We start from the raw sequence: 12,930 nt of genomic DNA, 5'->3' as shown, positions 1-12,930 counted from the left end.
TTGTTTTCAGGTGTTTTTATTGTGAAGCAACATCAGCTTAACCACAACCGACAATGTCCTAAAGTGCAATGCTTCTTTTTCCTTTTCTTTCTTATAACAACATAATGAAAGTCAAATGAATGTATGTCTAGTAAACAAGCAAAAAGCAAAGGAAACCCTACCACCCCGTTTCCTTTCCCCTTCCCAGCTCTACCCCCCCGTATGTGCTGTTTAGGTCCTACATCCCCCCACACTTAGTTCAGCTGTCGGTCTCTTCTAAATGCAACAGTACTGATTGTCAGATTTTTTCAGATTCCTTGAGTCTGTCCTTGATAACGTATCTTATCCTCTCTACATGCAGAGTATCCATTAATGCAGCCAGCCATTGTCTGAGTGATGGAGTTTCCTCCTTTTTCCAGAACATCAGTATGAGTTTCTTTCCATTAAGTATGCTATAGGTCAGGAGTTTTTGCTGGGTAGCCTGGAATTTATTTGACCTCACAGAAGTTCCAAAAATTATTAAAATAAGGTCTGGTATTATCTGAACCTTTAGTACCTTCAATAGGACCTCAATATTAGCTTCCAGTACTCTTGTATCCTGGGACATAAAGCATAACTGTGTAACAAATTTGGAGTTTCAGAAAGTTTTTAAGAGATTAGCAAGCAAAAGTACATGGAATTGGCAATACAGGTAATCCCTGTGTTGTGGCCATTCCGATCAGAGATATTTGCTCCTATCAAATTCATAATCAGTGCCTAAGTACCGGAGATGCAAGAGAAAAATCACTCTTATGGAATCTATGAGGGGAAAATATTACATACATGAATATAAACTGTGAAAGATACAATAAATTTTATTTTGTCCAACTCCCATTTCTTGACACAGGCACAGATAATGTGTGCTTTTGATGAAGTAGGTTCATTTGCCGTCTAGCAGGTTTTTTTATTCCCCAGAGTTTTTCATGTTATTTACCATCAAGAAGTCTGAAACAGAGCCAGAATGTTTAAGTGCAAGTTGTAAATCTAAACAACCACTATTATTTGTTGTGAGTTATATCATTAAACTTAGATAAATTCACTATATATTTAAGCATTTATGTCTCAAACTGAAGATGGGAATGTGGTAAACATCTGCAATCATTTATCTCTCCAACCCCAGCTGTTTACTGCTTAAGAGATTGTCTTGCCGTCGCTGTCTGTAAGGAGTTTGTACATTCTCTCCGTCATTGCGTGGGTTTCCTCTGGGTGCTCTGGTTTCCTCACAAGAGGTCCTGGTTGGTAGGTTAATTGGTTATTGTAAGTTGACCCGTGATTAGGCTAGGGTTAAATTGGGGGTTGCTGGGCAGCACAGCCTGAGGGGCTGGAAGGCCTGTTTGTTCCACATTGTACCTCAATCAAAAAAAATGAACTACCAGTTTCCAAATCATATCACTGAAGTTACCCCCCAACCCACTCCCACCCCAACTGCTTACCTAAGACAAATGAGGAGACATTACTCCACCCAGTGTGTCTGTAGAATTCTCTACTACAGAAAATAATTGAAGATAAATCACTTAATCAAAGTTAGAAAAAGGGCAGGAAAGAGATGTTTGGGGTAGAAGATCAACTATTATCAAATGGTCAAAAATGGTTGAGGACAATCGTCTTATTTCTGCTTCTATTCTACAAAACCTTGCAATTAAATTTCATTTCCTTCAGGGTGCAACGTGGCATGTCTGAATACGTTTGATCTGTTTTGCTGTATTTACTGTATAAACTTGATGTTATTACTTCATGCTGACTTATTCTTCTTTTCTCAGAACAGACTCATTTAACAGGCACCTTTTCCCAGGACACAGTTAATGCTTCATCAGCTGTGAATGGACGGAAGGATCTCAGAATTCTATACTGCATACATACTTTGATAATAAATGTAACTTTGAGCCTTTGAATTGAATTGACTTTATTACTTTCATCCTTCATATACATGAGGAGTAAAAATCTTTACGTTACATTTCCGTCTAAATGTGCAATGTGCAATTTATGGTAATTTATAATGAGTAGTATGTACAACAGGACAGTCAATATAACATAGAAATACGGTTGTGTCAGCATGAATTAATCAGTCTGATGGCCTGGTGGAAGAAGCTGTCCTGGAGCCTGTGATCCTGGCTTTTATGCTGCGGTACTGTTTCCCGGATGGTAGCAGCTGGAAGTTTGTGGTTGGGGTGACTCAGGTCCCCAATGATCCTTTGGGCCCTTTTTACACACCTGTCTTTGTAAATGTCCTGAATCATGGGAAGTTCACGACTACAGATGTGCTGGGCTGTCCTCACCACTCTCTGCAGAGCCTTCAGTTAAAGGAAGTACAGTTCCCATACCAGGCAGTGATGCAGCCAGTCAGGATGCTCTCAACTGAGCCCCTGTAGAAAGGATTTGGGGGGCCCACACCAAACTTCCTCAACTGCCTGAGGTGAAAGAGGTGCTGTTGTGCCTTTTTCACCACACAGCTGGTATGTACAGACCACGTGAGATCCTCGGTGAAGTTTACGCCAAGGAACTTAAAGCTGTTCACCCTCTCGATGCCAGATCCATTGACGTCAATAGGGGCTAGCCTGTCTTCATTCCTCCTGTAGTCTATAACCAGCTCCTTTGTTTTTGCAATATTGAGGGAGAGGTTGTTTTCTTGACACCACTGTGACAGGGTGGTGACTTCTTCTCTGTAGGCAGTTGCAAGTACTACAGTTACAAGGACAGATCTCCACACAGAGCAGAATTGATTGGGTTTGCATGATATCCAATATCATTGGCAACATTCAACATGTTCTACTGGCAGCTGTAAAATAAGGAATGAACGTGATTATGCAAGAACTTTCTCATATTTGGTGAAGTCTGTGCTGCTTACGATCAGGTTAGTATGTTTAAAATCTAATAGATTAATAAATCATGATTTACATTTTATAAATCTATGCATTCTGTGTAATCTTGTCATGCATATCACAGTGTTCTGACATTACAACTTCCATTGTATACAGTATTTTCCCTATTACTGATGTTAGGTTAATAAGTCTGCAGTTCCTGCTCTCTTCATCCCTCCTCCTTTACATAGTGAGTGTACATATGCTAGTCTCCACTTCGCAGGAACCCAATGTATTTTTTTATATGTCTGGGAGATTCATTGGCAGGACTTTGCCCAGAGGGAGGTTGTACAGAGGTATTGAGAACTGGCATTCAGCATGTTTAAGACAGAGGTCAGTTTACTGAATAACAATCTTTGCTTGTAGGTTTAAATTGTAGGAAGATGGGGTTGTTCTACAATGAGCAAAGATGTTTGATAGGAAAGCATGCACAAGATAATAACTGTTTTAGAAATGGCAAATATAAAGAGACTGCATGAAAAAAACTTTTTGAGGACTAAGCGACACAAATTCAAAGTTTTGGAGCACTCGACGGACGTGAACAAAATCAATTTTGTGCCAAAGGTGTTTATGGACTTGGATTCACTGCCCTTAGGGTGTTGGGACAGAGAAAATCAGAGCCTTCAAGATGAAATTGTATTGAGATGGACAATTTAGAAGAATACAGAGTAAAAACAAATTGGTACTGAAAAGATTGCTCTAAAAGGAGACAGCATGGACCTAATGGGCAGAATGGCCTCTTCTGTACCTCTGTGATTCTGTAACCTCATTTCGTTATTAATGAATTACCTGGAATAGTTTAATATTTCTGTCTGATGACAGCAGATTAAAGGATGTGGTTATCCTAATGACAATGCATCAAAGGCTGGTTCTTGAAAGTGCTTCTAAAAAATTTTAATGAATCACTTTGAAAAGAAAGGTCACTGCTCTTGTAACATGAATTGATCACTTCTGAAGTTTTATGTGCCTCCTCCATTTTAATTTCATTTATTGAGTGATTTATCATAAGTATTGAAATGATTGTTATTCTGTTTCCACAGTGAGTCAAATTCCCTGTGAAAAAATAATTAACTCTGTTAGGGTTTAGAACTTTAAAAAACGCAGAAAATGCAGACAAAAGGAGCTGGAAAATGGACTGATATAAGGTCATTGATTTGAAATAATGGCCTGAATTTTGCTATGGGCTCTGAAGTTCATAATTCATCCTGTTGATAGTTGTCCAGCCTGTTTCTGTGATTTCTAAGAATTAGTATCTAGATGGGGTATCAGGGAGGGGTAGCACCTCTGGTGGGGGAACATGTCGCGTCCTTTTCAAGGTGGTTAGTCCACCTTTGGTCCCCACCTGGTACTCAACTCTCACCTGTGGCTCCCTGTAGCTGTTTGCATGCGACAGTGGCCACACCCCGGGCAATGGCTTCGACAAGCCGGCTAAAGCAGGTGAGGGTAGCTGACGGGTCTCAAACCTTCGGTGAGATAGGGAGTTGTCTATTGCAGCGTGTGAAGACAGGCTCCGGTGGATTGAGTGGATGAGACCAATGGAAGGTCCAACAGTCAAGAAGGCGGTCTCTGCAAGCGTTGTGGAACGTGTAGAGCGGGACAAGACACAGAAGACGTTCCATCTCCAGCTGTCTCGACTCTTGTCTTGCCACTGGATCCAGATGGGAATTGGGAAGAGAGAGTGAGGCTGACGCTGCGTAACTCTCCCTCACTTAAATCCAAATCATGCGCTAGTCTCGACACCATCATAATGGGTGTCAAGGTCCCCATTGACGTTGACGATGGACGAACACAACACACAGTATCTAGATGGATTGGAGAATCTTAGACCAAGCATCTGTGGTGAGTTTGAGCAGAAAAACATACAGGGGACAAAGCAGGTTCAATGAGGCAAACGAGGTGTTGAAATGATTTTACTTATTTTATTTTATTCAGAGATAGAGCGTGGAACAGGCCCTTTCAGTCCAATGAGCCATGTCACCCAGCAAGCTCCCTATTTAATTCCAGCCTAATCACAGGACAATTTACAATGGCCAATTAACCTACTAATCTGTACATCTTTGCAATGTGGGAGGAAACCAGAGCACCTGGAGGAAACCCACGCATTCACAGGAGGATGTACAGTCTCTTTAAAGGCGCTGTCAGAATTAAACTCCAAACTCTGATGCCCGATCTTTAATAGTGTTGCGCTAACAATATTTTGATTTTTACTTTCTAAAAATTTACAATTCTAATTTTTAACAAAAAGCTGTTACTCAATGGTCCTAATTTTTTGAGGGCAGAGAGGCCATTCATTAATAATTATCGTTTTTTTGCTGTTGAAAAAATTAGTGCTTATTATACAAGTATTAGCTTGTTTTATTGATTTTGAGTTGAGGTTAGTGGGTAAGCATCCCACAATTTGCCACCAATGTGATTCACTAGCAGCTGCCTGCTGCAAATATTGTGGTAATACAGTTTGTTGAAGAAAAGGATACTACTAAAAAATGTGATTTCTATGCTAAGTATATGGGGCACCAAATATTCCTGTTAAAGACAATTTATGCTAAGCGTCTTGCATTTTGATTTAACAAAGTCTGGGCATTTTACTCTGTTTTCTTTTCCAATGACACGACTGGGGGAAAAAAACAGATAGTAAAAGCAAAGCGTTACCTAAGTTTAATAAAGGACAATGTGGACATAAAGATGTGAATACTGGGTAAGAGCTTCTTCCCTTCCACAATCAAAGTTCTGAAATGGATCTGAAGTGGTGAGAAACTTCTGAGTATTAATGATTGACGTGCTGAGAAGGAGGTGTCTTCAGTAGCTGTGAGCAACAGCTTGCTTTCTGACAATCCTTTGGAAGGGTTGGATGTGGTGAGTAAAACATGTAAATGTGAGGAAGCAATATTAATTGTTCCTTTTCTTATTGTGTTCAGTTTGGTTACCACAAATTACTTCAGTCCCCAAGATTTCAATTGTGTAGACCCTAACATTCATGTGAAAATAGATTAGTTGGTGTGATGACTTAAAGAGTAATTTGGGGACAAAATCAAAAAGGGTGTTGAATATCAGACTGAAGGTGTCATATCTGAATGCACACAATATACAGAATTCTTAAAGGAAGGTACTTCAACCCCAGAAGGCTAAATGGAAAGTGGACTGTTTGTGGTGTGGATGGAGCAATCAGATAGGATGAAACTTTTGGATTCCTATATCCAGTGCTAAAACCTAGAGAAAATTGGAAGATACTTGTATGTTACCACATTTTGCTTTCTTTTACTTCAGAGATTTAGAAGATATAATCAGTAAACATCACATTAACATTTTCTTGGATACTTGTTAGATCAATGACTTTGCAAGATTTCACACTGGAAGCTTTGTTGTCCAACCTTGACCTTCCCTTCTGGCTTGAAAGTAGATTCCTAGTTCAGCAGTTCTTCTGTATCCAGCCCAATCTCCTTCTTCTGGTACAATGAGTTCAAACCTCTTCACAGAAGCAGGAGGCATGGTGGACTGATGGAGATGTTTGCAATTCTTAATGACTATACTGAATTCATTTCTGGGTATCTCTAATGAAACTGGTTCCACCAAATTTTCATTATTCTCTTCCAGGTCTTTTACTGATTTTTGCATTTTGCTGAAGGTGCTGTGAAGACGCCCACCACATTTTGAATGTGAGGTGTACAACAGCTGTTAAGCAAAAGTTACGTAATTACATGAGAAGGAAAGCATTTGTAACAGGTTGAGATTAATTAGAGTGGAAGGAGGCTAATATGGATCAAGGAGCCTTGTAATGGTAATATTTGTGCTGCAAACTCTACGTAATCTAATATAAAAACTTTTTGAACCTTAGCAGGCCATAAAGAAATCTGGACAGACTAGAAAAACAAAGTGATTCCTACGCAGGAAATTCCCAGTAACACCATCTGCTGGTGAAATGCAACTTTCCAGCACAGAAATGATGTGACAAAGTAGTCTTGAAATTGCTGATGGTTAGATGGCAGGTCAAGAGAGGACTGGCAGCTGTATGTAGAGTGCGTGGGAGAATATTTTAGATTTATGTTTCTGAGCTCTGCTTCACAGAAGTTGAGAATGTTGTTGAGGTCAAATACAGGCTCATGTGACCAAAGTCCAAAGGGCTTGTCATCAACTCCAGTCACTTTCTGAAGTAAGGGGGGGTAGATACTCTTTGCAAATACCCCATCAGCTCAACGCCAACCAAAGCTGGTGCACTTAGTGTGGCTCTATTCTATTGAATATTTTCTTCATCCTTTCTTAAAACAAACTTAAGATTCTTTTAACTTTCTTTATATAATGTATATATATTTCTAACTAATTAATAGCATCTGCACAGAGAGGTGAACATGAGGACAAGTACAGATCAATGTAATCCAGTCCAATGTACGTACATTAGGGAAATTTGGTCCATGTTCTATGGGCTCAGGCACCGAGCGAACTGATCACTTCGTAACAAAAAACAAACACCTCTTCGAAAACTGAGAACTTTCAGAGATAAACAGAAATTACAGTATTTTAGAATATAGCTAAAATGATTGACTTTAAATCAAAGGGAATCTGTTTCTGAAATAAAAATATATGGTCAAGCTTATAAAACAGGCAGACCAAATTGCCATCACAGATAACTAAATTCTGAGATTATAATGTCAATTAACCTGTTTGATTATTGCATACCATGAACAAAATCTGTGCTATGACTACAGCAAGATGATTTCAGCAACTTGCTAGCATAGGTTTTCGCAAATAGAGTGAAATGAGGTGTATTGTGTTTAATGAAACCCGTAACCCATTTTATTGAACTCCAAAACCTGAACACAAAAGCGCGTAAAAATCTGTACATAATTACGTTATCATGTCAGGCCAGCCTCTGAAAGTGAAACCTCGACTCAATGTCAATGTTTCTGAGCTATGTACATTTCTCTCCATAGCCCCCCCACCCCAGAATTCGCTAAACCCACATTGTGAGCCTGTCTGGAGCTCAGATGAGCTGTCTGGCTCTGTCCTGTGTTCCATGAGTGGAAGAACAGCAGGAGCCTCTTGCTCATCCAGAGGTGCATTGACACGCTCATGGTCATGTTGTGATGCCAGAGGCATGACAGTGGAATACTCCAAATCCTGTTGGGCTAAGTTTAACATGGTCTACAGCAAAACATTCAGGTTTAGCCCTCTTAGCAATGATAAAAGTCTTTTCTCCCCATTCAAAAATGTGGAATGGGCCATCGCAAGGGGTCGGACGAGGATGTTGGTGGTGAAATGGTCAAACGTGCTGTACTTCTTTTCAGAGGGATGGAGCTGGCAGCTGAAGAAAGTGAGTGACTGGCACACACCTCCGATCAACTGTTCGTGCACAGCACCCACAGCAAAGTCTGAAGCGTCAGTAGTAATAGTCCAGGAGTGGGTACGCCAGTAAGATTAGGTTAAAAAGAGCTCCTTTGGTAACATCAGTTGCCCTGGTCATGTCCACTGGCCAGTCAAGCACATAATTACAGGTATTGCCTTTAAGCGCACTACACAGGGGGAGCATAAGTTCAGCAGCTTGCGAAATAAAGTGTTGATAGAAATCTACCATACCTAAAAACTCCTGTAGTTTTTTTGTAGTGCGGGGTGGTGGAAAATCCATAATAGCATCTACCTTTGACGTGAGGGGTTTGCACCTTCTGCAGAGATGCAATGGCCGAGAAGATCACTGGCTGACAACCCAACCTGGCATTTAGCAGGGTTAATAATTAACCAGTGTTGGCTTAAGCAGTTGAAAAGTGTGTGGACATGAGATACGTGTTTGGATTTGGACGCACTGGTGACAAGTATGTCATTCAGCTAAGCAAAAAGAAAATCCAGGTCTTTTAATACAGAGTCCATCAGCCATTGGAAAGTCTGTGCTGTAATTTTTAATACAAACAGCATGTGCAGAAATTCAAGAAGGCCAAAAGGGATTATCACAACCATTTTGGGAATGTCCTCCACACAGACAGGCACCTGATGGTAGCCCTAACTGGATCGACTTTGAAAAAAATTAACTTTCTGGCTAAGTGTGCCGAAAAGCCCTGTTGTGTGGGAAAAGGGTGGGTGGGGGGGGGGGGTAGTGGCCTCGTTAAGGTGTCAGTAATCACCACATAGGCGGCAAACACCATCAGACTTGGGGACCATGTGGAGTGCTGAAGCCCAGGGGCTATTCGACTGGCGTACAATGCCAAGCCTGTCCATGTTGGCAAACTCAGCTTTTGCATTGTCAGCTTTTCTGGGTCCAGTCTACACGCATGAGCACGGACTGGAAGGCCAGTTGTGGGGATGTGGTGTTCAACCCCAAGTTTTGTGACTGTAGTGGAGAATGTGGGCTTGTTGAGGTTTGGGAATTTACCCAGCAGTCAAGTAAACTCACTTGACAGAGTTGTTGTGGGGAACTTAATAGGGGAGCAGGATAACGATCAAAGTCGCAAACACGAGGAATTCTGCAGATGCTACAACACACATCAAAGTTGCTGGTGAACGCAGAAGGCCAGGCAGCATCTCTAGGAAGAGGTACAGTCGACGTTTCAGGCCGAGACCCTTCATCAGGATTAACTGAAGAAAGAGCTAGTAAGAGATTTAAAAGTGGGAGGGGGAGGGGGAGATCCAAAATGATAGGAGAAGACAGGAGGGGGAGAGATGGTCATAAATAAACTCTCAATCTTTTGCACATTTGTTGCTCATTTTGTGTTGTACAAGAAGTGCTCCAGTCTTATTATGCCAGCATTGTAACTGTACTGGTACAATGATGCAGAGCCATTTCTGGTTGTAAATCTTCAGCATCGCAGGTAAGATTTTTTTTAGCCCAACTACTTTGCAGTATCCTGGGATTTTGGCTTACTGTATGCAATTAAATGACCCAGCTTCTGCAGTAGCCCGGACCACAGGAAGAAGCCAAGATAAATCACACAGTTTAACACTTCCGTTGGAGATAACTGCAAATGTTTCAGCCTTGCCTTTGGCTTGGTTTGCCATCATTTACTAAGTAAGGATTTTTGTTTAACCGGAAGTAATTTAAACCACAGGTCTATTATGAACAGAGGAAGACACCAGTCCAACATGGTACAGTCCTTGTTACAAACAGGTCCAAGCTTCAGATAGCCAAATGTCACATGTGCTATAGTTGTTCAAATAAAAATGAAGACAGAAAACTGATGGAAATTCAAGCAGTACGAGTCCTTCATTTCACCACTGGTACTTCCCATGAGAAATGCTCCTTAAATAGGAATATAGGATTAGTGTGGTTGGTTGCTCAGACTCAATAGACCAAGCAGCTTGTTTCCTTGCTGTATCTTTTGATGGCTCTATTTCCCAGAGATCCATACTTAATACCTCAGTTATTTGTTCTATGTTTTGGCTCATCTCAAAGCCCTTTGATTTATGCACACACCAGCTGGGACTGAAATCTGCATGTCAAATATAATAAAAGCTGAGATAAGGCTGCACTTAATGGATGCTTCTTGCAGCAGCATAACTGCAAGTCAAACATTTGGGCTTGGTAAATTGTAGTTCACAATGTATCTATGACTAAATAAACAAATTTCGATTAGATGGAATGGTAAAACATCAGTGTATAAACAAAGTAGGACATCTTATTTCATTTAGGCTCTGAGAAAATTGGTTTGCCTTGTATTTTATAGGCTAGGTCGACTAGTTATTTTCCTATCCATTTCTCCATTAAACAATCTGATAGGCATCTAATTAATGCAACATCTGCACTCAGTCTAACAGCTTAATTGAACTTACAGTATTTCTTAGACTAGTGATGCATATTGATAAGACTGTGCTTCATAATACTGTTCTTCTTGGAAGCTAGTGACGAATATCTCAACATTGTCCTATAGGAAAATAAATCTGAGAGTAACAGTAAGAGACACTATGTTACAGGTGGTGGATGTTAGACTCAGAAGGATCAGTTATACATAGATAAGTCATTGCTTGAAAAGTTTTATTCACAGGATTCTCAGATTTCTCTGGTAGTTTCAATCCACTAGCCTGAAACTATAATTTTGAGGATACTTGTGAGGCTAAATTGGATAGTCTCTGAAAACTGAGATTGGAATTGCCATTAAGCTTTGACAATTAACTGGCCATCTCACTGCACCCCGTTAGTACAGTTTATATGGATGTTGAAACTGAACCATTCATTGGTTCCATGCATCAGTACTGTGGGCAGGGGAGTGATGGTTGAAGGAAAGGGTGGGAAGAGATTGGGGGTGTTTTTGGTCAGCAAGAGGAAGAGGAGAACTTCTATACTGCACCTCTCCTAGGGAGCTCCTGTATAGCACCCTGAAACTGGCTGCACAAGTTGATAAAGGTGGTAAAGAAGGCAAAATTCAAGGTAAATTTATTAGCAAAGCCAAAAAACAATGATAATACCTTTATTAGATGAGACACTGAGTTCATGGTCAAGAAATTATATTGCAGCTTTATAAAGTCTGGTTCTTGCATTCAGTTCTAATCACCCCATTATAGCAAGGATGTGAAGGGTTTGGATAGGGTTCAAAAAACATTTACTAGAATGCTGCCTGATATTAGGGCATGTACAATCAAGAGAGATTGGACAAAGTTGGGTTGTTTTCTCTGGAGCAGCTGGCAATGAGAGGGGATTATGTGAAAATAAGCAGGTGGTATATTTTTCCCAGGGTTGAAATGGCTAATGCTAAAGGGCATGCATTTAAGGTGAGAGGGGTTAAGTACAATGGAGATGCATAAGACAAGTTTTTTTTTACACAGAGAGGGTACCTAAAATGCATGGCCTCAGTAGTGGAGAAAAAATGATAGGGGCTTTTAAAAGGCTTTTAGATAGGCATATGAACATGCAGAGAATGGAGGAATATAGACTTAACTGATGATCTCACCACTTCTTTTGTCACAAACGCACAGCGTAGTCTCCAATTCCTGAGGAGATTGAAACGATTGAGGCTCCCTGCCCCCATTCCATTCTAACCAAGTTTTACAAGTGTACCATTGGGAAAGTCCTGACCAGCTGCATCACCTGACCTCACCTGAAGGTTGACTCGAGGTTCACCTCACTCAGTAGATGCACTCTGGCAGGAGGTGTGGAGAAATTGAATTTGCCGTGAAAAATGATGAAGAATGACACCACGTGGAAGCGGGTGGGCCCATATGTTGAAGCCACTTTGGGTCCTCAGAGAAGCAGACGGATATTGCACACAGTGTTCCAAAAGCGAGCTCACCAATGCTCTGTACATAACCTCTCAATGTAAGACCATCTGCCTATTCCAGGTATCAGTCTAGAAAACCTTCTCTGAACATGATGCACTATTTCTGGGCTGCACAATTCTGCAGCAAGTGTTCAAAGTAGCATGCAGGGTATCATAGCAGCCTAGCAGCCTATCCTTAAAGTAATGAGGGCTGAATTGGGCTCTGTATTGTGTTGGTGGCAGAGGCTCCATTGCATGTAAAGTTCTTGTCCTCTCTCAGATGAACATTCATGGTGATCTTACTACTGGTACACTGCTATTTTCCTTGCTGATACCTGCCGGCAAGTTTGCCCCAAGTCACGTCATGTAGGCATGATATGAAGCCCATCTGCCAAATCTAGTGCTCCTTGAGGTTGTCCTCCAAGGTCATTTGCATTCTTCATTGAAGCCTTCCAGGACTTCCAAGCATTAGGGCAATCAAAGTCACATGGAAGGCAGGGACGAAGGGAACGGAAAGGGTTTTCATGCAGTATGAAAAGAACTCATTTATAATTATAATTGTCACCAGAATGATATGTTACATTGACATTTATATTTGCAAGAAGACATCTGATGGTCAGTCAGAGAAGGGGGATCAGGAGTGTGGGGATGTGGATGAATGGGGAATTTGGGTTACAGTTTTTGATACTGTCTTCAAATTCCATATTCACTCCTGCTCCATATTTACTGCCCTGGTGCCAAGTGGAGTCTGCTCATGGTGTTCTACATGAAGCATCAGACATGTTTTGCAACTACCATCAGTACATCGAATGCAGCACCAGAGGACCCTATACCAACACTACTCAACCACTGCTACACTGCCATCAAAAATGCCTATCGTTCCA

At 40.9% G+C, this 12,930-nt stretch overlaps 1 protein-coding gene across 1 annotated transcript in view; it reads left to right on the top strand.

Annotated features, from left to right (window-relative positions):
- The first annotated feature begins 2,805 nt into the window (after window positions 1–2,805).
- scg2a (secretogranin II a) overlaps window positions 2,806–12,930 on the top strand; it is a 72,554-nt gene continuing 62,429 nt past the window's right edge. The window contains exon 1 of the mRNA XM_072254610.1: window positions 2,806–2,869. The gene's annotated coding sequence lies outside the window, so the exon portion shown is untranslated. The remainder of the gene's footprint in view (window positions 2,870–12,930) is intronic.

Source organism: Mobula birostris, chromosome 4 (assembly GCF_030028105.1).
Source record: "Mobula birostris isolate sMobBir1 chromosome 4, sMobBir1.hap1, whole genome shotgun sequence".
In the NCBI taxonomy this organism is placed as follows: domain Eukaryota; kingdom Metazoa; phylum Chordata; class Chondrichthyes; order Myliobatiformes; family Myliobatidae; genus Mobula; species Mobula birostris.
The sequence above is the reverse complement of the archived record's forward strand: the minus strand, read 5'-3'. Positions and strand labels throughout refer to the sequence as shown.